A 25862-nucleotide genomic window follows, 5' to 3' on the forward strand; every position below is an offset into this window, starting at 1 on the left:
GCTAAAAGTAATGCCATTTCCTTGCTGTTAGTTGACATGATTTATCATCCATTGGATAGAAGGCACACGCTGTTTCCTTCCTGCTGGCTGTCCCTCTGCTTCTGTGCTTCTCACAATCGGATTACCTCGTGATTTCCTCAGATATATCCTTTGCTCTCTACTCCATCCTGTGGACTGTTGTTTAGTTGGTTTGTCTTTCCAATCAATTTTAGATGACATCTAGTGCTGTATTTCTAAAACTGCTTGCAGTAACACTTGACCTCAGTTCTATCCTTTGAACAATGAGTGGTCAGTAAAGACTGAAGTAGTTTAAAAAAAAAGAGAAACTTTTAAAGTAATTTAAAAACAATCAGTGATGTTTTTTAAAAGGCAGTGAGAATAATTTTAATGAGTCGTTAACTATAGATAGATTGAGAATGAGTTTTTAAAATTTCCTCATTTTTCAAATGTCCTATAATATTCTTATAATTATGCACTTATTTTTTATCAGTTTTTCCTTAGCGAGTTGAATTGTCTCTAATGTGCTAATATACAGTTTAGAATTTAATACTTAAATTTAACATTCAATCATACAAAGGAAGAAAAATGATAGAACATCTTCTTTATGGAATATTTCTTTATTTTTATACAATTTTTAAAGGTTATTTTCCATTTACAGTTATTCTAAAATATTGGCTATACTCCCAGTGTTGTACAACACATCCTTGAGCCTGTCTTACAACCAATAGTTCGTACCTCCCAGTCCCCAACTCCTCTGTTGCCCCACCACCACCACTGGTAACCACTAGTTTGTTCTCTGTATCTGTGACTCTGGTTCTTTTTTGGTATATTCACTAGTTTGCTGTATTTTTTTTAGATTCCACATGTAAGTGATATCACAGAGTATTTTTCTTTCTCTGTCTGACTTATTTCACTTAGTGTAATGCCCTCCAAGTCCATCTATGTTGCTGCACATAGCAATGTTTCATCTTTTTATGGATGAGTAGTATTCCATCGTATGTATGTGTATACACACACACACCATCCTCTTTATCCATTCATCTGTTGTGGGACACTTAGGTTGTTTCCATATCTTGGCAATTGTAAATAATTCTGCTATGAACATTGGGGGGCATATATCTTTTCGAATTAGTGTTTTTGTTTTTTTCAGATATGTACCCAGGAGTGGAATTGATGGGTCATATGGTAGTTCTGTTTTTAGTTTTTTGAAAAACCTCCATACGTTTTCCACAGTGGCTGCACCAATTTACATTTCCATCAACAGTGCACAAGGGTTCCCTTTTCTCCACATCCTTGCCAACATTTGTTATTTGTGGGTTTTTTTGATGATAGCCATTCTGACAGGTGTGAGGTAATATCTCATTATGGTTTTGATTTACATGTCTCTGATGACTGACTATGTTGAGCATCTTTTCATGTGTCTGCATATGAAAATTTTTCTTTGGAAAATGTCTGTTCAGTTCTTCTGCCCATTTTTAAATCAGGTTGTTTGTTTGTTTGTTTTGATGTTGAGTTGTATGAGTTGTTTGTATATGTTGGATATTAATCCCTTATTAGTCATATAATTTGAAAATATTTTATACCATTTGGTAGGTTGTCTTTTCATTTTGTTGATGGTTTCCTTTGCTGTGCAAAACCTTTTTAAGTTTAAGTCCCATTAGTTTATTTTTGCTTTATTTTCTTTACCTTAGGAGGTGGATCCAAAAAATATCGCTGTGATTTATGTCAAAGAGTGTTCTGCTTATGTTTTCCTCAAGGTGTTTTATAGTATCTGGTCTTTCATTTAGGACTTTAACCCATTTTGAGTTTATTTTTGTATATGGTGTCAGAGAATGTTCTAATTTCATTATTTTAAATGTAGCTGTCCAGTTTCCTCAGCACCACATATTGAAGAGATTGTCTTTTCTCCATGGAATATACTTGCTTCCTTTGTCATAGATTAATTGATCACAGTGCATGGTTTTATTTCTGGGCTCTATTCTGTTCTGTTGATCTATGTGTCTGTTTTTGTGCCAGCACCATACTGTTTTGATTACTGTAGCTTTGTAGTATAGTCTGAAGTCAGTGAGTATGATTCCTCCAGCTCTATTCTTCTTTCTCAAGATTGTTTTGGCTATTTGGGGTCTTTTGTGTTTCCATAAAAAATTTAAGATTTTTTTGTTCTAGTTCTGTAGAAAATGCCATTGGTATTTTGGTAGGGATTGCATTGAATCTGTAGATTGCCTTGGGTAGTGTGGTCATTTTAAAAATATTGATTCTTGCAATCCAAGAACATGGTATTTCTTTCCATGTGTATGTGTCATCTTTAATTTCTTTCATCAGTTTCATATAGTTTTCAGAGTACAGGTCTTTTTCTTCCCTAGGTAGGTTTATTCCTATGTTTTTTATTCTTTTTGATACAGTGGTAAATGGGATTATTTCTTTAATTTCTCTTTCTGATAGTTCTTTTTTAGTGTATAGTTTAGAATTTAATAGTTAAAATTAACATTCAATCATACATAGGAAGAAAAATGATAGAGCAGTCTTTTGAGTGCTAGCTGGATAAACGGCAGTTTTATCATTTATTGGTTACATTGTTTTCAAGAAAGGGAAACCTCAGTGACTTAGAAGGTATAATTTCAGAAACTGATGAGAAAGTTTTGAAGACATCAGAAATGTATGCGATGAAGATTGAAAAAAGATGATATAAAGGAAAGAAGGATGGGAGTAAAAAATTACATGATTTAGTCTTGATTCTCTTAAAAATTGGGAAGGGAAAAGGTTTATTATAATTTTTGCATATATTTATCAATTTTACCTATCAGTTCTAGAATACTCCAATGTAATCTCATTTTATATCTTCAAACTATCCTTGCATCCTTGTGTCAGACTCAATCCTCCTTTTAATTTTCTTTTGTTCTCTATTCTTCCTAATAGTGCTCTCACATTTTGTCTTTTAACCACATATTTTACATTCTCATCTCCATTTATTCTAGTCACTATGGATTTTCCTCTAAGACTTAATTTAGTTCCCTCATCAGCACATGCAAAAGCAGTCCACTACATTACAAAGAATTACTGAAATATGTGGATATGTAAATCTTTCTTAACTTTCAACTGTGGATATTCTGTTTTTCTCTTAGCTTGTATTGTTGAACATCATATAATACTCTGTAAAATCTAAATTCTTTTGTCATTATGCATTTGTTTATTGATATGATTCCTTGGCTATATCATTCATAAGTACAAATAATCAAGGGATAGACTCTTCCCCTGTTATGTAGACAGTAACTCTCTGGTACTCACTAGGATTTTTAATTATGAGGATGGCACATACATACTCTAATTTAAGTCTCTCGGTGATACTTACATTCCAACATCATTTAGGACCGTGTAATGACTGAAATGGGAATGGACAGTAAACAGGACATGTCCAAACTCACTGCTGAATATTTCATTTCAAAATTTCATTGCTTTGGTAATATGCCATTTATTTAAAAGATGTGATAGAAACTAAAAAAAGTATAATACATTTTTTTAAACAGTTTAGAGAGACCTTTGAAAGTATCTTGAAATTCCATATCTTCTTTATCTTCCTAGAGCTGTTTGGCAGTGGGAGATTTAATATAGATTTCAAAACTGTTTATAAAAATTCTGAGGCCTACTCATGAAAAAATGCATAAAGAGAAAAGTAATTATCTCCTAGTGAGCATTGAAAATGAAAGTGAGGAATTATTTTTGTAATTTAACAGTTGAACTTTCAGGAAATTGAGATTATTCACATATCATTTATGATTAATTTCTTATTTTAAGTAGATGATTGTATGACTACTTCATTTAAAACTTTAAAGAACACAAAAACCTTGAGTTTAGCTGTCCAAAGAGACCTATCAATTTCCTGAGCATATAGTTTTTAGAACTATCACATTTAAATTTTTGCAAGCTTTTATGTATTTTAATGCACAGTATGAACATTGACCTACTTAGTTATTATATCAGTATTTAATTCTTCCAAATATGTTGATACTGAAAGCAAATTTAATAATAATATGAGTATGATATTTTTCCTCTTCCATGTTTTGCTGTTTCATTTCACCAAATCAGCCACTTTTGCTAACAATTACCAAGTTATCTCTCTCCTCCATGTTCTCCCCATCAGTGCCTCTTTTCCTTCTCCCTTCTTTTTTACTATTTTTTCCCAGCCTCTACTGGCACTTAGATTCCCTGCTCATTTAAAAATGATACAGAATTTTTAGATCGGCAGTCACATTCTGCTGGTTAATTATCACAGTGTTTTCATTTGTTTGTTTGTCTTCACGTCTTCTATTATCAGTGAAAGGTGAAAGTTGTCCTGGAAGTTCAATCCTTGAACTGTTAACATGGGACCTCAAGCACATTGAGAGTTGGGGGTGGGGGGAAACTCTTGCAATCCTAGGCATTTAATACAATAGTTCCACATCAAAAATACCTACAGGGCCAGTTGTTAACCTTTGCTATCACGTCACTGAGTGGGCTCACATTACCCTCCAGCTGTAGCTGTATATCTTCCAAATGTTGCCTCACGTGTGCCCTAAATCCATTGATCCATCGTTGAGAACCTCGCTAAGTATCTCATGAAGAAATAGTTCTATTAATTTCAGGTCTTTTATCTTACAGAAGCAGAGCTTGAGAATGTATTACCGGGGTGGGATGGGGAAGGTGGGAGGGAGGGAGATGCATGGGGGAGGGGATGTGGGAACAGATGTATATGTATGACTGATTCACTTTGTTATAAAGCAGAAACTAATAAAAAAATTAAAAATTTTAAAAATAAATAAAAATAAATAAATAAAAATAAAAGCTGGCACTTAAAAAAAAAAAAAAGAATGTATTACCATATCATCATCTCTGTTCATCTACTCTCTCTACCCCACAAACTGTTCAAAATGGGATGGGGAGGAATAGGGACAAAGTGGGTTTCTCCTCAATGCCAGCAGAAATTGAACTTCAGTTAAACTAGATATAGGTTTTAGTTTAGTCTATTTCCCATTGGACTACAAACTCCTGTAAGAGAGCTAACTAGGAAACCTGATATATCACAGTGAACAGCAGAGCTCTGTGCCCCTGTTATTCTTTTAAAATGGTTTTGGATATTACTGACAAAAAATTAAATGAACAAGTACATATAAAGAAGTCTTTAGAAAAGTAAATGCAAGTTTTCCATCTGGAGATGAAAGTTTTTGTTGTTATAAACACTTCCAAAGAATAATTCAAACATATAGCTAATTTTTAGGAAATGCTTTCACCTGTATATAAGTTCTATCAATCAGTAGATTGTTTTCATCCAACAAAGGAGAAAGAGCAGAATGATTTACATAAAAGATGAGAGAGAGAAGAAAACAAATACAGATGATTTGGTAAAAGTAATTTTTTTTTTTTAGATTGGCTAGCAGCAGCTAGCAGCAAAGAGGACATTCAGTGTTCTGCCCTTGGACGGCTTGATGGGTCTTGAAAGAAAACCATTTAATTGTTTACAGGTTCTCCTGACAATCTTTGGGACATATCTAACAGGCTGACTCTGTAAAATATCTGAGTCCTTTCTTTATACCTCCTTCTCAGGACTACAAGTGCTTCTCTTTTTTTCTTTTTTTTTTTTTTTTTGCGGTACGCGGGCCTCTCACTGTTGTGGCCTCTCCCGTTGCGGAGCACAGGCTCCGGACGCACAGGCCCAGCGGCCATGGCTCACGGGCCCAGCCGCTCTGCGGCATGTGGGATCTTCCCGGACCGGGGCACGAACCCGCGTCCCCTGCATCAGCAGGTGGACTCTCAACCACTGCGCCACCAGGGAAGCCCTACAAGTGCTTCTCTTATCAGAATTTCTCAAACTGGAGCTGAGAATCACATGACATGGCTATACTTGTTAATGAACAGTGTACCATCTTTAGAAATGACATAACTAACCAAACTTCTAAATGAAACACCCCCTGCTAGCAATAATCTTCTCCTTTCTCAGTCTTTTCCATGCAGTTTATTTATTTATTTTTTAATTATCTGAGTAAAGAAACTTAAGAATTGTTAAATTTCTGAGCCTAATGGCATGTTTACTGAACAGCCAGGAGGTCAGTGTGGCTCAGCCTTACCTTAGCAGAAGAGCAGCAGACAAAGCAACAGATGAAGCCCCATGGCCTGTAGAGGCCCTGCTCTTGGAGGGTTTTTAGACCATTGCAAAAACTCTTGCTTTTACTTGGGTGGATTTGATGTGGTTTACATTTTAACAGGATCCCTCTGATGGGTATTGAGAATAGAATGCAGACTTGAAAGGACAGAGTAGATGGAATCTATTAATATGATTCATTGTAATAACCCAGGCAGGAGTTGATTATAGTGCTAAAGCGTAGCTACAGAGGTGATGAGAAGAGTTTGGATGCTGGATAAAGGATCTGTTGATGGAAAGGATGTGGGTGTGAGAGAAAGAGGGAAATTAAGATGGACTCTAATCTTGTCATTTTATGTGCCTTGAACATGCTATTGAATCAGCTTTAATAGGATTGTGTGTTTGAACCTGTTATAAAAATAGCTTAAATATTAGATCAGCTGCATTCATTCAGATTATTTCAGCCATCTAGATATGGGATATCTAGTCATCTAGATGTGTTCTAAACTATGGAAAGGATGCTCAATCCCACTCACATTTAAATAAATGCAGTTAAAACAACAAGATGTTTTTATCCTATTACTTTGGCAAAAGCACATTTTGATAGTACACAGATAAGGGTGTGGGAAAGCAGAAATTTTCATACACCGTACAAATGTGGGAGAGCAGCTTGGTAGGACCGTAGAGGGGTGATATGGCAATAGGCATAAAAATTAGAAATTCATATCTAGCTTTTAACTAGAAAATTTACTGTTCAAAATTTAGGCCACAGATAGATTTTCAGATATGTTTCATGCAAATATATTGGGGCTTTTTTTTTTCAATAACAAAACAATGAAAGTGACTTAACTTCCCATAGGTCATTGGTTGAATAAAGCATTCATCCATTTAATAAATTACTATGCAATAACTTTTAAAAGGTATACAATTTATCTCTAAGATATATTCTTAAGTAAAAAGTAAAAGGTAGAAAAATGTTTATACTGTATTTTTTAGTATAAAACGGTCTATATATGTATTATTATACAATTACTATGTATGTATGCTTTTGTACGCATAGAAAAATTTTTTAAAGAATACACAGATGTTTAACAGACATAGCCATTGTGTGGAGAATTTATTACCTCAGGAGAGATCCTTATGTTTGACCTTTTTTGCAGTGCTGAATTTTTTTTCAGGTGCATGTATTATACATTTAGTTAATTTAGTTAAAAATACAAAAATTTGACCATCACATAGAGGTGGTATGACCTAATATAGAGCACAATAATCTATAAATGTCCTTCTGTTAACTTTTGAATTGTTTTAATTTTAATTTATTCTGAAATATCTGCAATATCTAAGGTATGTGGTCAAAATTACCTGAGTAATTATTTTTATTAAATATATCAAGTTCTATTTTGTGCTCAAAATGAGCATTGAGTTCCTCTTGTGTAGCTAATAGAGACTGGAGCATTGGAACACCAATCACTTCTTATTTATTAAACTTGTTTGCTTTTCAAACTTGATTTGATCTCCTTCAAGCATTGCATTGCATTGGCCACCACCTACTGGTAGTTACTCTGTTCTATCTTGACTTCAAAATGACCACTCTCTCTTGATTTTTTTTTCCCCTCCAAACTCCTTTTCTTAAGTTCTTTAACTGGCAGCTGCTTCTCCTATGTGTCCCCCTTAAGGATCAATTCTCCCCAGGGTTCTGTCAGTCCAAGTCAGGTATTCTTAACTTGAAGTTCACAGACCTAAAAGCCATTCTTATAATTCATGGGGACCCATGGATTTGGATAAGAAAAAGCATTGCGGGCCTCCCTGGTGGCGCAGTGGTTGAGAGTCCGCCTGCCGATGCAGGGGATACGGGTTCGTGCCCCGGTCTGGGAGGATCCCATATGCCGTGGAGCGGCTGGGCCCGTGAGCCATGGCCGCTGGGCCTGCGCATCCGGAGCCTGTGCTCCGCAACGGGAGAGGCCACAACAGTGAGAGGCCCGCATACCGCAAAAAAAAAAAAAAAAAAAAAAAAAAAGAAAAAGCATTGCAAGGCTTCCCTGGTGGTGCAGTGTTTAAGAATCCACTTGCCAGTGCAGGGGACATGGGTTCAAGCCCTAGTCCAGGAAGATCCCATATGCTGCAGGGCAACTAAGCCCATGCACCACAACTACTGAGCCTGCGCTCTAGAGCCTGCAAGCCACAACTACTGAAGCCTATGAGCCTAGAGCCCGTGCTCTGCAACAAGAGGAGCCACCACAGTGAGAAGCCCACACTCAGCAACCAAGACCCAACGCAGCCAAAAATAATAAATAAATAAAGTAAATAAATTTATTTTTTAAAAAAAGAAAAAGCATTACAACTGTATTCATTAACCTTTAATTTAAAATTTGAAGGTAGGCAAAAACCACAGTAGTGGTAACAGTACCTGTATCTTTGTGACTAATAGAAATTGAATATTTTTATATCACATGACAGTTATTGTAGATACCCAATATATCATTTATACCCACCACTAGTTTGAAATTACAGTAGCTATTAGGTTTTCCACAGGAGTTTGTTATTGACTTGTTAGTAAAGAGGCGGATCTGTGATCATAACTCAAATGTGTTTTATAAATATTTTGATAATTGTATTTTAATAAGTCGTTTTCTTTGTGACCCTATTTATTTAATTCTATACATTTAAATGATTTATTTAAGGCTTTCATAGACTTTACCAGTCTGTCAAAGGAGTGAAAAAAATCTGTCAAAGGAGTGAAAAAACACTGAAAAGGTAAAGAAAGTTAAGTCTTTCTATGGGTGAGCACATCACTTCCAAGACTTCAGTAATCATCAAGATTCTAGTGATCCTTGAATCTGTATCTTTAATAAAGACTTCTTTCCTGAACTAGACCATCCAGAAGTCTCACGGGAATGTTAAATTCAACTTGTCTCAGTCTGAACTCACTGTCTGTCTACGACTCCTCCCCCTCCTCATCTCAACCTTCAGATCTGAATAGTCCTGTATCCCCTTGATTTAGTCATATTGTCCACATTCATCTAGTTTCACAAACCAGATCATGTAGTCATTCTTTATATGAATGGCTTAACAAAAATTTTAAAAAAATATGATTCCATCTGGCAGTTTTTGTGCCAGGAGCTATTTGGGATTTGCATCTCAATTTCATTTTATCTTCACACAATCCTCCACAAAAAGAAGGTTATTGGCCCCTTGGTAGACTGAGAAACACTAGCTTAGAGAAACTAGGTATTATTAAATGAGAAAATCAAGATTCAAGTCCAGGTTTGTCTGATTCAAAACCCATGTTGTCTCTATCACATAGGAAGTCAGTGGAGTACATTACGGCTCTTCTCATCCTAGTAGAAATGCAAGAAAGCAAGAGCCATGCTTCTCCTATTCATTCCTCAAATATTTATTGAGCCCCTGCCGTGCTTTAGAGGGTCTCACCTCTCTGTTAGGAGAAAAGACAAAGTTGAATGAGGCATGATACCCACTCTTAAGTACCTTTTTTGCAATTTAAACCTCCTCAGGCAGAGTGAATTACAAAATTGGAAAAACATTGTTTTAGCAATTGGATAGGGTAATGATAATAATACCAATTTTTTAATGCCAACTGAAATAATGAAAAAAAAGTATAGCTTCAAAGCAGCAGTTACAGGATTTCTTCTGCTATCTTGAATTTGTTACCCAATCATATTCTTATTTGTGAACGTATTTCAGTTTCCAGCACTGTCTCAGATAATAAATTTGCATACAAATGTATAGACTTCCATGACAGAAACCATATATTATTGTCAGTGATAAAATCTGAGTTTCTACACTATTCTTACTGTGGTTAAAACAAACAAAACTACCACACATTAGTAGGTCCTTGAGAATTCCCACTATAACAGTTATGCCTATATTTCAATATTTGAATAATGTTTTCAAAATGAATTTATTATTTTCTAAAAATAATGCCTGTTTGCTATTTTAAAAAATGCATCAAATCCAAATTAAACAAGTAAAAGATTATCTGGTATTTATATGCAAGTAAATACTGTTAAAAATTAGATTAACACAATTCCATGCATTTCTTTCATATGTGCTAAGAGAAGAACACATGGATAGATAGCTAGAAATACACAGATGGAAAATTTTTAATAAAAATTGGATTATACATGCCATTTTAAACAAAGTATAAATAGTTAAGTAAAAAATTTATTTTTCCTCTTAAGGAAGTTTAATTTCTTAGTGTTTTTCAAACAAAAGGAGAAAACCTAGTTCAGTCTAAGAATGCGTTTATTTTCCCAATTGAGTGAAGAAAATCTGTTATAATTGCTTATTTGATGGCATCAAATATTGTTTACAAGCCATTCAGTAACACTAATTAAAGAAGAAACCATTAGCTCAGTAATTGGGAGGAAGGAAAATCTTGTCCTTGGAAAAAACCCTAAGAGCTGATCCATTTCAATAGCTATCCTCATGCTCTCCACAGAATCACTTTTGACATGAGCCTGACCTTGTTGGTGGGTCTTTCTGATTCTGTCTACTACTGTGTTTACCCTTGGACAACAGGGGCATCATCATCATTCCTGCATCTATTTTCTCTTTGTGAAGCCAGACGCTACCATTTGACAAGCATTTATCACCTCCCTTAACTTCCTCCTCCATTCACAGACATAATTACCTTTTGGTTAAGAGTGTCTATCTTTCCGGAGACTGATAATTCACACATGAAGGAATTAATGCATCTTTGTACCCATGTAAGTTGCTTTCACAAACTGTATGTCCACACTGTACCAAAAAGAAGTCGTTGCTGAACATACTTAGTTTTACAAATATTTAAGGTGCTTTGTAAAGCCCTTTGTCTCATTAGAGTCTGCTAGTCTCACAAAAGTCTTCAGAAAGAAATAAGGTATATTGCTCCCTTTTAAAAGATGGAGAAATTTTTGGGGTTTTTTTTTTTTTTGCGGTACGTGGGCCTCTCACTGTTGTGGCCTCTCCCGTTGCGGAGCACAGGCTCCGGACGCGCAGGCTCAGCGGCCATGGCTCACGGGCCCAGCCGCTCCGCGGCATGTGGGATCTTCCCGGACCGGGGCACGAACCCGTGTCCCCTGCATCGGCAGGCGGACTCTCAACCACTGCGCCACCAGGGAAGCCCAAGATGGAGAAATTTAAAGGGTAGTAATTTCAAAATTTACTGGAATTCATAGAATATATTATAACACAAGCAGAATCAGGAACCAAATGTCCTTGTTTCTAAAGCAGGACATTCTCCAGTACATCCAAGACTAATCCTTGGATCGCTATTACTAGTGAGGATGCAAGTAGTAAGAAGTTCATAGGAAAGTACAGGGAGAATACTGCTTATTGCATTTCAGTATATATGAACTATTCATGCTATCACAAATTTATTAGGACTCCAGCAGATTAAGGTTAATTTGATTCAGGAAAGGCATTTTACTTGATTTCTTTTTTCTTTTTTTTTTTTTTTGCTGTACGCGGGCCTCTCACTGTCATGGCCTCTCCCGCTGTGGAGCACAGGCTCCGGACGCTCAGGGTCAGCGGCCATGGCTCACGGGCCCAGCCACTCTGCGGCATGTGGGATCTTCCCGGACCGGGTCACGAACCCGTGTCCCCTGCATCGGCAGGCGGACTCTCAACCACTGCGCCACCAAGGAAGCCCTACTTGATTTCTTTTAATGCACTGCAGTCATTTCCTTTGAGAAAGCTCATTAACTGAACCAAAAATAGAAGAATCAGTTATTCCATGCCATTTAGAACATTTGTAACTAGGTGCAAAAATTTTTTTTCACAGTTGATTCTTAATGGAACCAAATATTATTATCCCTGCTAGAAAAAGAATTTTGGGATAGGTAAAAGTAAGTATATTAAGTTTGATTGACTACTTTTTTATATAAGGTTATGTTTTTCTTTCTGAACTAAGACACTAATTTTAGAAACTTATAATTTGGTCAAAAACTGAACATTTTAAGTGTCCATAACCTGGCAAATCAGAGATCCTTAGTCCTAACACAGAATGCTTAATGATTTGTCTTTCCGGAATATAAAAGTAGGCTTAGAAAAATTGTTAATGTAGGGAAATCATTTTAATGGAACCCCAGTCTTTCTTTTCCTGGTTCCTTTGCCCAGCTCTTTACATATTCCAGGACTTGTATATTTGTAGTCTGGCTGTCCTTCAAAATCCATTTAGGCCAAGTCATTATCAACTATGATGTTGATTTATCTGAAAGTAGGATCTGTTGATTGAAGGACTTCATTTTCTTCTTGAGCTCTGTTCATTGTGATTGCTCTGTTGAACCTATATGTGAGGTGAGAGCTGTTCCTCAGGGCTGCCTAACCTTTGACACCTCCATACATGCTTGAAACAGACTGCCAGCTGAAATCTAGACTTGGGTTTCATGACTTAATAGGCTCCAAAGGGTTATCTTTGCACCATGGTTTTGCTTTAAGTTTATAATCCTTACAAGACATAGACCATTCACTATAGAAGCTGTGGGACAAATCACCAAGTTTTATATATTGAATCCTAGAATGTCAAAGTGTGTGACCTTGGCAATAATTGTTTTCCCTTTTTTTAAAAAAAAAATAATGGAATGAGGATGCTTCAGTAGATCTAGCCCTGAATTATCTGGGAAGTTTTTTTCACTATACAGAAGGTCGGATCTCACCTCCAGAGTTTCTGACTTAACTTGTCTAGGGTGGGCCTCAGTCACTGGTAAATGTTAAAGGATCTTTAGGTGACTGTCATTTCCAGCCAAGGTTAACGCCCACTGATATAGTCTCAGTGATGATAGATGTTCGTCAGCTGAGTAGGAGATAAGACGTCAAGTAATGGTCTAAGCTAGGACCTACTTGCTTTCTCTTTCAAACAAGATCCCAGAAAAGTACACACAAGATATCAATCTCATAACCATACAAATATTAGAAAAATAACTGGCACTAGTTATTTGACTTGGAATTACTTCTCTTTTGTTATGTTTAAACTCCAAATACAGTAGGTGTTCACTTTATTTATATAACTGGGATTTGGCTGGTTTTTCTGTAGATAAGTAGTAGGTTGGGTTTAGTGGCTTTGGTCTCTTAGTATTCCACTATGCCAAGAATAGGAATAGGAATATAAATATAATGATTTCAACTATCCTTGTCCTCATTTGCTTTAAGGATAGTGTTGCTACCAAGTATTGCGAGCGTGAGTACTTAGGGCACGAGAAACTTACTTTGGTTTTATATATATGTATGTGTGTGTATATATATATATATATATATATATATATATATATATATATATATAACATAAGAACAAAAAGGATGACTTCCACATAGGTTATTTTTTTAAAAGGACCTATACTTATGTTGGAATTCTAGAGAATGAGCTCACAACTGAGCAAACAAATCTGAGGTTTTGAGATTTAAAGAATATTAGAAACTGGAAGAATGGAAAAAGACACCAAAGAAAGGATAGGAAAGCAATTGCAAAGCCAATGTGTGGTAAAATATCTCAATTCCCATTTGGGATGTGCATGTGTGTGGGCTGGAAACGGGGAGGAGGCCGTGGATAAAAAAAGCTTTCCCAGAAAAGGAAAATATTTTGTTAAAAAGGTAATATATTTTTTGAAAGTATTGGGTGAAATGTAATAATTTAGAGGGCAGCATATGAGTTGTATTAGCCCTATTTAATACAGTGAGGTTGTAAAATGTATGATTTTGTTTGGTTAAATACAATGATCAAGTAACTATAACTCATGTATCCTTAGAACAAAGTGTTGCAATCTTTTCAAACTGAGATTATTTTTAGAGAATCCACTAACGCTAAATCTCTCCTCCCTCCATCTCCGTTCCCTAATTGCATGATACTTCATGCCAAGGAGACATGAAGTTTCCTTTCGGTACTCGAAAGGAGTAATACCTACATAAAGATGCGTTTAAAAAAGAAACACTCATGATCATTTACGATATCTGTCCTATCTTGAAATATAATTTGGGGGAAATTTGGCCAGTAGGTTTTATGCATGAACTAGAAAGCTTCATACATATTTCATAAATCTGTATATATATATTTCTGCGTGATTCTTTCTTGGTGCCCTGCCCCGCCCACCAGGAACAAGAGCATGTTCACTGATGCAGGGTATGGTTTATACCAGATTTGGTACTGCTGTCAGCTAGCATCTGGGGGGAATGGTGTGAAAACTGGAGGAAAGCTGTGAAGTGGCTGCTATTATTCAGTAATGATGACATCGCACAAGTCATGACCACAGTAAATCCTAGGAGATGCCACTGCTGAGTGTGCATTTGAGTGTCTCTGGGTGAAGAGCCTTGTAGGGGACTGCCTTTGCCCACCTCCATGTTATTTAAATCTCCAGTGATGGCTAAGCAAGCTTTTCAAGAGGTTTTAGAATCAGACTGAAATTAAATAAATACATAATGTGAAAAAGTGTAGTTTGTTCTTGAAAACCTTAAGTGAATATAGATATGTATGTGAATATATACATGTTTACACATCCATTTTCTGTTACTGTAATTTAGGCATGATTGGTCCTAATTAGAAACTTGACTTGGTTTAAATCATATTTCTTATAACACAAAGTGCTTTACTGAAAAGAAGAACTTGTCCTTGACTCACCTACTATTTATCATGGAAATAAATGCTAGCTCGGGGCTTCATGGATTAATCACAGGGATGATCCTCAGAAATCCTTTCCCTACAATGTAAAATCAGATACTGTGCAAAAGGGAAGAGAGATGATGAGCTGTTTTTCTCCTAGTGTAGATAGTTCCATAGTCTAATCAATGCCTAAAAGAGAAAATTATTTTTTTCTAGAGGACAGCTGTGATGGGCATCTGGCTTAGAATTAGAAGACCAGGTGTTGTTTCTGGCACAGCTATGTGATATCTTAGGCCCATGATTTATCTTCTCTGACTCTCTAAACTCTCACTGATAAAGTGAAAGTGGTATTTTTACCTCATAGAGGAATTTTAAGGATTAAATTTATATCCTTTTTCAACTGTATGAACTATGCAAATAATTGTTTTCTACTATGGTTATTAGAATTTATTAAGGGCGTATGAGGTATCAAATATGTAGCACTTCACATAATTTTGTGCATCAGGAATTTGGAAAGTCTCGGCTGGGAAGTGTGTCTCTGACCCTCTTGGTATCAGATGGAGCAGCTGGACCAGAGGATCCATTTCCAGTGTGGCTTCTTCACTCACAGGTGTGGTGAGTGAAGTCTAGGTGCCCCTTGGCTTCTCTCTCTCTACCTGGCATTACATCTGTTAGGGCCTCTCCGTGTGGCTCTGACATCTCACAGCATGGTGATCTCAGGGTAGTCACTCTTTTTATGTAGTGGCTGGCTTCCAAGAGAGAGCAGCTGGGCTTCCCTGGTGGCGCAGTGGTTGAGAGTCCGCCTGCCGATGCAGGGGACACGGGTTCGTGCCCCAGTCTGGGAAGATCCCACATGCTGTGGAGCGGCTGGGCCCGTGAGCCATGGGCGCTGAGCCTGCGTGTCAAGAGCCTGTGCTCTGCAATGGGAGAGGCCACAACAGTGAGAGGCCCGTGTACCGCAAAAAAAAAAAAAAAAAAAAAAGAGCAGCAGTCAACACCAGTTCAAGGCTGCACCCAGAACTGGCACAGCATCCTCTCCACTGTATGCTCCTGGTCAAAGCCATCTTCAAGACTGCACAGGTGCAGTGGGGAGGAGGAACAGATGCTATCTCTTGATAGGGTGGTGGCCAGGCCCGCTGGGCTTTGAATCAGATCTGACCCATTATCTTCTACTGCTTACATCTGTTTTTTCTGATATGCATGTAATAAATGAACAGTTATAGCTTCTTACATAATACACAAAACGTGCGTGCACACAAAACAGTATATGCAGAGGCAGCTGTTGCCTGCTATTTTATCTTCTGGCAATATCCAGTCCCTTCACATTTGTACGTGCCTTTGTTACCATGACAATTGATAGTTGTATGATGTTGAAAGTGTGTGGAATGTCAAGGTCGAATATCTGTACTTTATTTTGGCTAGGCTAGTCTAAGTCTAAGGAATAGTAGAAGTTTGATGCTTATGACAGCTTGGTGATGAAAATATTTTAAGATGTGGGTACTATGGAGGCAGCTACGTCCTCTGCATAAGACTAGTCATTCTTTTCATAAATTTGTGGAAATACATTTGAGGTGTATATGGTATATCAACCTGGGTGATATGGCCACTTTATTCCTTAAGATAGTTGACTATCCAGAACACCAAATTCCTTCATTATGTCAGAAAGGAGAGGATTTATTTTTCTAAAACTGTCATGAATTTTCTTTTTAGTGCTCAAAGCTGTAATAGCATGAGCTCTACAATGAGCTTAGTAACCATGACAAAATCTTATTGTGGCCCTCCTTCAGTAATCTCAAGTGGACATTGAGGGACCATTTGCTGTGTGTGTGTGTGTGTTTGTGTGTGTTACTTCATCCTTTTCCATTCATTCTGGGGAAATTTCAATACCAGTCTTCCTCTGCTATTCTTTGCCTTGCCTTCTTGATGTCCGTTTTCTTTTGCTTTCTCTTGTCATCTTCTGCTACCTCCCTTCCTTATAGGATCTGAAGGAAGATTCACATCATTGGAAAGTGGCAAGACCTTGAACCCTGTGATGGGGCCCTCTTTTGCCCTGTGTCTACATTCCCATTCTCTTCTATGCTATGAAATCTGATTTCAATACCTGTAAGTGCCTCACAGGAAACAGATGAATAAGAAGAATCATGCAGGCTGGATACAAATAAAACAGGGTCTTCAGTATTACCTGTTTTCTCCCTGTTTGCTTCAGCCATGAGTAAATGGAAATATTTTTCTACTAGAAAAAAATTATCAGTGACAATTGACACTCAGACTAATTGTAGAAGAGACAGTGGGGAGTGGTGGAGAGTGTGGCAGATGGAAGGGCAAAAGCCCTTCAGGAGAGGCACAGGCATTACTCAGCTCCAGGTCACTGGAATCTTGTGAGAATGCAGAGCTATTATTACCAGATCCCATTTTATGTGAATTCTCCCAATTTTTAAATGTTGATGACTATTTTAAAACAAAGTAAAATTCTATATAAATCAATAAAATATATCTTTAGACCAAATTTTGCCCATGGACCCCTGTCTATAAATTTGACTTGACTCTTGACTGTTTTCTTCCTCTTGAGCTTTAGATTAATGTCCAGCCTCTCCTACAACATATTCATCAAATATCTAAAATTCATCATGCTTAACATGTCCAAATCAGAGCTCTTACTATTTCCCCCTAAGTTTTCTTATCTCCGGAAATGACACCATTATCAGTTTAGGAATCTACCTTCATCATCTTTCTATTCCTCCCCATAACCCAGTTTATCAGCAAGTTATACCATTTCTAATCTCCAAAATTTAGCTAGAACACGTCTACTTCTCCCCATCTTCACCACCACTCTTAATATTTGCTCGATTTCACTTTCCTGGACCAGTGCAATAGCCTTTAGGTTGGTCTCTCTGCTTCCATTCTTTTCCCTTTTCATCCATACTATATCAGCATTGGAGAAATATTAGACGATCACAACAAAAACAAGAACATTATTCTTCCACTGGAATCTTTCAATGACTTCCCATTCCCGTTGGAAGAAAAGCCATAACCTTTTCCATGGCCTGCTTTTTATAATACCACTCTCTTGCTCACTGTTTCTGAGCCACATTAGTCTTCCCTGTGTCATCGAAGAGGACAAGCTCTTGTCCCTCTCAGGATCATAGTGGTTGCTTTTCTCCTGGAGCTTTGAATAGTTGGCTTCCTCTCAATTTCATGTCTCAGCCCAAGTGTCTCCTCAAAGAGGAGTTTCCTGACCATCTTATCTAAAGTAGCCCCTTCTACTCAGTTTTTCTCTATCACATCATGATTTATTTTCTCCATTAATAAACTACTGTTAATTTGATTTTTATGTATTTTTTACTAGTTATAACTTCCCCCCCCCTTGAATGTAAACTCTGTTAAAGGAGAAATCTCATCTGTCTTGTTTGCTCAGAATTCCTGGAAATTCTCAAATCATACATTATTCTATGTTTGTCTTCTTTCAAAAAATTGAAATATAAATTGATATATAACATTGTATTAGTTTTAGGTGTACCATATATTAAAAAGAATTTTTTTTAAATTTATTTTATTTCAAAGTATAGTTGATTTACGGTGTTGTGTTAGTTCATATGTTTTTTTTTTACAAAACTTTATTCTCACATTTTAAAAATAATGTGAGTACATAGTAAACAGTGATTCATTTTTCCGTGATAGGGTCTAGTCTGGATCTAGCCATAGGATCTAGCCTGGCATATGGTATTTGAGAATAAATATTTGAGGGAATAAATGGTTTGAGTACTTATACATATTTAGCATGAAGACATCACAATTTTACAAAAAGCCTCTAATTCTTAACATGCCCTGTGTTATCTGGACCTGCCTACATTAATCACTGCAGTCAGCACCAACTTTCCTCACTCTCTGTGGACCAGCCACATAATTCCCTCACTTGGCATCATCACAGCTATTGTTTCTTCTGCTCAAAATGATCCTTTAACTCAGACTCCTTTCAGCTAGCCGACTTTTATTCTGTTCTTCCTTCAAATCTCAACTGAATATTGCTTACAGTGAAGATTCCCTTGCCTGCCTCACGTCCCATCACCTGAGGCTTGCATTGGTTTCCCCCAAATATATACTTTCATGTACTTTTTATTTGTATCCCTTATCCCAATTATAATTAACCTACTTTCTTGTTATAATTTGTTTACCACCTGTAAGGACCAAGTCCGTCTTATTTACTGGAATATTACAGACTTCCTAGAGCAGAGTCAAAACTGAATACATATTCATTCACAAACATTTGTCAATTTATATTTAAAAATATAGAACTCACTTTTCTGCCATTTCTGTTCTCCCAGAGTACAGATTAATTACCATTAATAGAAATTAATTAACATGTCATCCTCAATTACTAATACAGGACCTTCATTTCCTAAAAAAGTCCTCCTCCATTACTTTTGGGAGATCTTAAGGGATTTGCATGTGGGCTCATGAACCATTCCTGTCAGCCACCATAAAGTCTGCTGTTTCCTTTCCTCCTCTCTGACCCTCTCCTATATTAATATTTGCCACTAGAGGACCTGTGTGAAGGGACTCTGCCACTGTCCCCCAAGCTCTCAGCAAGTTGAATTCCATTTGTTCCTTTTGGGCACCATTGGAATACCAGTGAAGATCCTCATACTACCACCCCGCCTCCACATTTTGTGTCAGTAAGAAAACAACCATGACAGCCAGGCAGATTCAGACCTGTGTTGAAATCTAATGGAAAATGCTTTGCAATTGAAGGGTAGGAAAAATAATTTTCCCTCTACCCTTCTAAGTTCTTGGCTGGAACCACCGCCCACCCCCTCCCCCCGCCTGCACACCCTCCCGCCCCACAGTAATAAAAGACAGATTTAATAGGAGAACAACAAACAGAAGTTTAATAACATGTATACCTCCTGTATACATGGGAGATAACCAGGAAAACTGAGTAACTCTTCAAAATGACGGAAGTCAGCACCTTAAATACTTTCTCCAGCTAAAGACAAAGGAAAGATGTTGGGGGCAGGGAGGCAGGTTATGGGAAGTGACCAGGAAACACCCAGCCAGCAAGGCTATGAAGGGAATGGTGGTTAAGCAGGTTTAAGTTCTTGCCCTCTCCACTGATAAGAGTTGCTAGAGATTTAGAAATTTTCCCTTATAAATGTAAATTTCTCTTACAAAAGAGTAATTTCTACTCGTTTTTCAGAGGTTTTCTTCTGTCTGCTGTTTCTTAAAAATCATCAGCCTAAAATAGCCCTTAAGCCAAGGGAGGCATATTTTGAGGTGGCAAATTCTGCTCACCTTCACAATTCTAGCATGATGAACCACCCCGTATTGTTAAATATTGTGACACTATACAAAGACAAAGTAATGAATGCAGTTTCAGGATCACAGAGCCTGTAATGGGCCTAGGTTTCAGATATATTTATAGCAAATCCATCAAAATGATCAGGGATCCCAGCCAAAGCCGCCTCCTTTCTCCCTTTCCCCATACCATCACTGATGATTGCAAGGAATTTCATAGGCTTATAAAAGTGAAAAACACTGATGTGAGACCAAAGACTAGGAATGGTGTGGAATCTGCTCTTTGGCAGGCAATGTTTTTCCAATATGTACAGTGACTAAACTTTTCCATAGAAAAAATTTTCCACTCAGATAAATCTGCCATGCTTTATGACCAAATGCAAAACAGGATGATAGACACTGAGCAGCCTAGAGACGGCCTGACCTGCCTTTTTTACAGCCTTGCAGGAGCCAATTTGATTTCTGAGCAGTGAAATGCGTCAGTGCCTGAGAAATACAGAAACACCAGGTGAGAATTCAGAAGAGGTCTGTTGTTCAAATGCAGGAGTTGGAACAAAATAGAAATCTTACTCTTAGAAAATTAGTAGAGATGGAACAACCTGGGAGAGCAAATGTTTAAATCAAAGGAGATAAAAATAATTAAGGGAAACAAAAATAGACTGAAGAGGTTTCCAGTTCTTAGGCTCTGCTTGTAAATAAAGATCAGAGGGAAAAGTGAATATGTCTAGAAATGAAAAGCATTACTGTGAGCAACTTACTTCAGCATGGATCTCACACGTATTACTTTTGAAATATTTAAATATATTGCATGACTTTTGAATGTGTCCACACAGCAGTTGCAGCTGCATGCTTTGTAATGTCTTTGTTGACTTTTACCACCTGCGAAGTGATGGAAGCTAATACTTCAGTTCAGTGATGAGGGAGTATAAGAAAGCATTATTCACAGTAGGTACTGTTGTATTCAGATGTGCTTAGCCTCTCAGATTCTTGCTGTAATTAAATGAAAGCCCCACCAGGGGGAGTGAGGGAACAAATCTCCAAGCCCTGTCCAGGCACCTTTCCAACTGAAGGTACACTGGATTCCAGAGTGAACTGCTCAATATTCCCTCCACCCTCCACCACTTCCCCACCACCACCACCACCCCGGTGAATCATTTGCAGCCTGCATTTCCCTGTGGGCAGTTTCTTTCAGATTTACTTTCTCTAGTTTTTCAGCTGCTTTTTTTAGTTGTAAATCCATGCTATGGTTGAGCACCAAGCAATATTCCAGCAAACTCCAGCAGGGAAATATTTTCCTACAGGATCTCTAAAACCTTGCATAGTCTCCAGAGCCTTCCCCAGTGCCTTGGCAAAGGTAGCATTCTGGTAACAGCCTGGGGACTGGGAGAGGGGACAAAATTAGATGGGAAGGAGATAACACTGCTTAGGGAAGTTCTGGGAATGGCTTAATGACTCAGAATGAAGAACTGGGGAGCAGGCAGGTCAGCACAATAGATGTAATTAGCAAATGCAATTATCATCAGCATATAAATCCCTCCGTCTTGACTTTCTTCTTTGTATTGCCAAGGCAACCCAGGCAGCCTCCTCCTTTCCCACCCCCTCCATTCCAACAACCCCAGTCCCCTGCCCCTCTCTCTCACTTGCTGCCTCTGCCCTTGGAGTTGACTTTAAACAGGTTGCACCTGGATTAGCACGTGTCTGGGGTGAAGGAAGGGCAAAATGGGCGGGGAGAGCGAGGACCTAGGCTTTGCAGCTGAGACTTTTTGTTGTTGGTTCACACTCTTTCAGGAGTGCCAGTTTGGGAATATTTTATTCCTTTTTGTGATCCTCGCCGGGCATGAAAAACGCCTTTCTTTTCATCCTAACATGGGAGTTTGCAGATGGAGAGAAGTGCACCCAGGTGCTTCACTATATGCTCCAGGTGCACCTTTTGTACATTTAAATCTGTCGTTAGAGCTAGTTTGTTGTATGATGGGCAGTGTTTCGAGTTCATTTTCATGGTCACTGATAGCCAGAAATTGCGAAGAGCAAAGTCACAACTCAGGAAAAGAAATGGGAATGACTAAAAAAAATTGTGTATATATTTATATATGCATATAAACAACAGTAACATCTGAGTGAGAAGTGGTATTGAGGAAGAACGTAAGCACTTTAATTTTCTGATTTAAAGTTTTGCCTTTTATTAAACAAATATGTAATACTTTTAAAAATACAAAACTAACCCCAAAATTAAAGTAAAATTCCCTTAAAAATAAATACATTCTTCCAGCAATCCCACTACTGGGCATATACCCTGAGAAAACCAGAATTCAAAAAGAGTCCTGTACCAAAATGTTCATTGCAGCTCTATTTACAATAGCCAGGAGATGGAAGCAACATAAGTGTCCATTGACAGATGAATGGATAAAGAAGACGTGGCACATATATACAATGGAATATTACTCAGCCATAAAAAGAAACGAAATTGAGTTATTTGTAGTGAGATGGATGAACCTAGAGTCTGTCATACAGAGTGAAGTAAGTCAGAAAGAGAAAAAGAAATACCGTATGCTAACACATATATATGGAATCTAAGAAAAAAACAGGTCATGAAGAACCTAGGGGCAAGACGGGAGTAAAGATACAGACCTACTAGAGAATGGACTTGAGGATATGGGGAGGGGGAAGGGTAAGCTGGGACAAAGTGAGAGAGTGGCATGGACATATATACACTACCAAATGTAAAATAGATAGCTAGTGGGAAGCAGCCACATAGCACAGGGAGATCAGCTCGGTGCTTTGTGACCACCTAGAGGGGTGGGATAAGGAGGGTGGGAGGGAGGGAGATGCAAGAGGGAAGAGATATGGGAACATATGTATATGTATAACTGATTCACTTTGTTATAAAGCAGAAACTAACACACCGTTGTAAAGCAATTATACTCCAATAAAGATGTTAAAAATAAATAAATAAAATTAATAAAGACATTCTGATCATTTGGGAAAAAAGTAAGATGTAGAATCGAAGTGAAGCCAATAACTCCAATAATAGCAAAGCCTTCCCTGAATGCTTTCTGTGTGCCAGGCAGTATTCTAAGCCCTCAGTTGATTCTCACAACCACCCTGGGATGTAAGTATTTTTATCTCATTTTTGTCAGATGAAAAATGAGGAACAGAGACAGCTAGCCCAAGATTACTTAATGCTCTAAATTACCAAGTGATACTGCCTTTCATTTTCAAAATTATCTCCTGTGATTTGTTTATAACATTGTATTTATCCATTATTCCTTTAGGAGAGAAAGAGCAAAGGAAAGGTAGGCAGCTTGATAACATTAAACATAATTAACCCTCAGGTCAACTTGACTTTGGTCTAGCAAATAATTGTATGGATTTTTGGAGCCAGCTATAGGTAGGTGCATACCTAGGCTTCACCACTTAGTAGCCTGGCAGGCTAGCTTCTCAGCCTTAGTATCCAGATGTGTACAATGGATTGAATAATAGTTACCCACCTTCTAGACTACCCACTTTCCTTTAGGTTCTCATCCCACCCACCCTATACCTGCCTACACTTGCCCCCATATTTTGGATACTTTCTTCCCTCTTGATGGAGAAGAAAGGGCTGGATAAACTCATTCAGATAACATTTTAGTTGCATGATGCCTTTCCGAGGGGTATTGACACTCTAAAATAGAACCCAACTAGAAACAAAAATGCTTACACCAAAGGCACCATTGATTATGAAATACTGTGGGAACGAGATCCTTTCAGCAACTACACCCTGATTTGCACCTCTCTTTGTCATTTGCATTTTCTACCTAAGGCTTAACTGTAGTTTTTCCACATTAGTCACAGATATAACACATTACAGAGAAGTAGAAATGAGGGGAAAAAAGTGAGAGACTTTGTAGAACACTCCACATACCTGCATGGTCTCCCCATAAGCGTGCTGAGTCTTGGCTCAAAAGGGTGATACGGCCCAAATAAGATCTCTTTTTTCAATTGGTTTTCCCTTCAGAGGCTGTTTTATGGGAAAAAAATAAAAGGCTGCCCATTTATGTTTTTCCAGCTTTATTGAGATTTACTTGACATAGTAATATTACACTGATATATTGCAAAATGATCACCACCATAGTGTTAGCTGACACCTGCATCACGTCACCTAATTAGTATTTCTTTTTTATGGTGAGAATATTTAAGGTCTACTCTCTTAGGAACTTCAAGTATATAGTACAGTATTATTAACTATAACCACCGAGTTGTACTTTTTAGATCCCTAGAACCGGTTCATCTTGTAACGGGATGTTTGCACTCTTTAACCAACATCTCCCCTTTCCCTCTACCCCCAGCCTCTGGTAACTACCATTCTAGTCTCTATTTCTATGAGTTCATCTGTTTCAGATTCCATATATAAGTGATATCATACAGTATTTGTCTTTCTGTGTGTGACTTATTTCACTTAATGCCCTCAGGTTCCACCGATGTTGTCACAAATGTCAGGATGTCTTTTCTCATGGCTGAATAATATTCCACTATATATATAAAATCTCACATCTTCTTTATTCATTCATCCATTGACAGACACTTAGCACTTAGGCTGTTTTCATATCTTGGCTATTGTAAATAATGCTGCAGTGAACATAGGAGTACAGGTATCTCTTCAAGATTCTGCTTTCATTTCCTTAGAATATATACCCAGAAGTGGGATTGCTGGATCATATGATAGTCCTATTTTTAATTTTTGAGGTACCTCCATAGTGTTTTCCATAGTGACTGCACTAACTTACATTTCCACCTACAGTGCACAAGGGTTCATTTTTTCCACATCCTTGCCAACACTTGTTATTTCTTGTCTTTTAGATGATAGTCATCCTAACAGGTGTAAAGCAATATCTCACTGTGGTTTTAATTTGCATTTTTCTGATGATTAGTGATATTGAGTACCTTTTCATATACCTGTTGGCCATTTGTATCTGTTCTTTGGAAAATGTCTATTCAGTTCCTCTGCCCACTTTTTAATCTTTTTTTTTTCTTCTTTTTGCTATTGAGTTGTGTGAGTCCTTTTTATATTTTGACTATTAACGCTTTATCTGGTATTTGATTTGCAAATACTTTCTCCCATTTCATAGGTTGCTTTTGCCCTTAATTTTAGAGACCATCCTTGAATGGGATGTTAAATGGTTTAATCTCATAGAAAAACCTGCTGCCCTCATGGCAGACTTTGGATTGAGAGGTAAACAACTATTAGTTCAGAACAGACCCACATCAGTTCACTGGCTCAAATACCTGCTTCTAGCCACCAAGGATCTGAAACTTTCCTTGAGCTATATTCAGGCTACAACTTGATAAACACTAGGAAAAAAATACTACATAGTATTTCTTGTGTAGATAGTGAATTTGGTTGTATGTCCCAGCTGTTCTATTGAGGCCATAGGGTTTGGCAACTCCCTGAGAACGGTGGGATTTTGGAAGTGGAAAATATGAATTTGGAGGAGAGCCGTCCGCTCCCAATAAACACACACACACACACACACACACACACACACACACACGGGTCTCTATCTCTTTGACTTGAATTTTCAGGGAATATTAACATGGAACCTGGAGGTTACAGTAGGGACTTTGGTTTAGATTCAGAGACAGATGAGGAATCAAAGAAAGATTTTCAGCCTTGTACAAACGTCTTGACTTACCTTGTTTTAGAGAACAGACACAGGAATGTAGGATAAGAAGCAGGGAGACCTGACAGAGGAGGACTGCTGCAATAAACAGATGAATGACGGCTACAGTTTGGATCAAGGTTGGTGAATATTGAAAGAGAATGGATTCTGGATAGACATATATAAGTAGCCCCAAAGGAGGCAGTGACAGGATGAATATAGTACTTGAAAG

At 37.6% G+C, this 25862-nt stretch overlaps 1 protein-coding gene across 1 annotated transcript in view; it reads left to right on the plus strand.

Annotated features, from left to right (window-relative positions):
• DGKB (diacylglycerol kinase beta) overlaps positions 1-25862 on the plus strand; it is a gene marked incomplete at its 3' end in the record, with an annotated part of 923203 nt that overhangs the window by 100614 nt on the left and 796727 nt on the right. Inside the window, exon 3 of the mRNA XM_082632047.1 lies at positions 25674-25770. The remainder of the gene's footprint in view (positions 1-25673; positions 25771-25862) is intronic.

This window comes from Mesoplodon mirus (assembly GCF_964341445.2).
Source record: "Mesoplodon mirus genome assembly, chromosome: 9".
Classification (NCBI taxonomy): Eukaryota; Metazoa; Chordata; class Mammalia; order Artiodactyla; family Ziphiidae; genus Mesoplodon; species Mesoplodon mirus.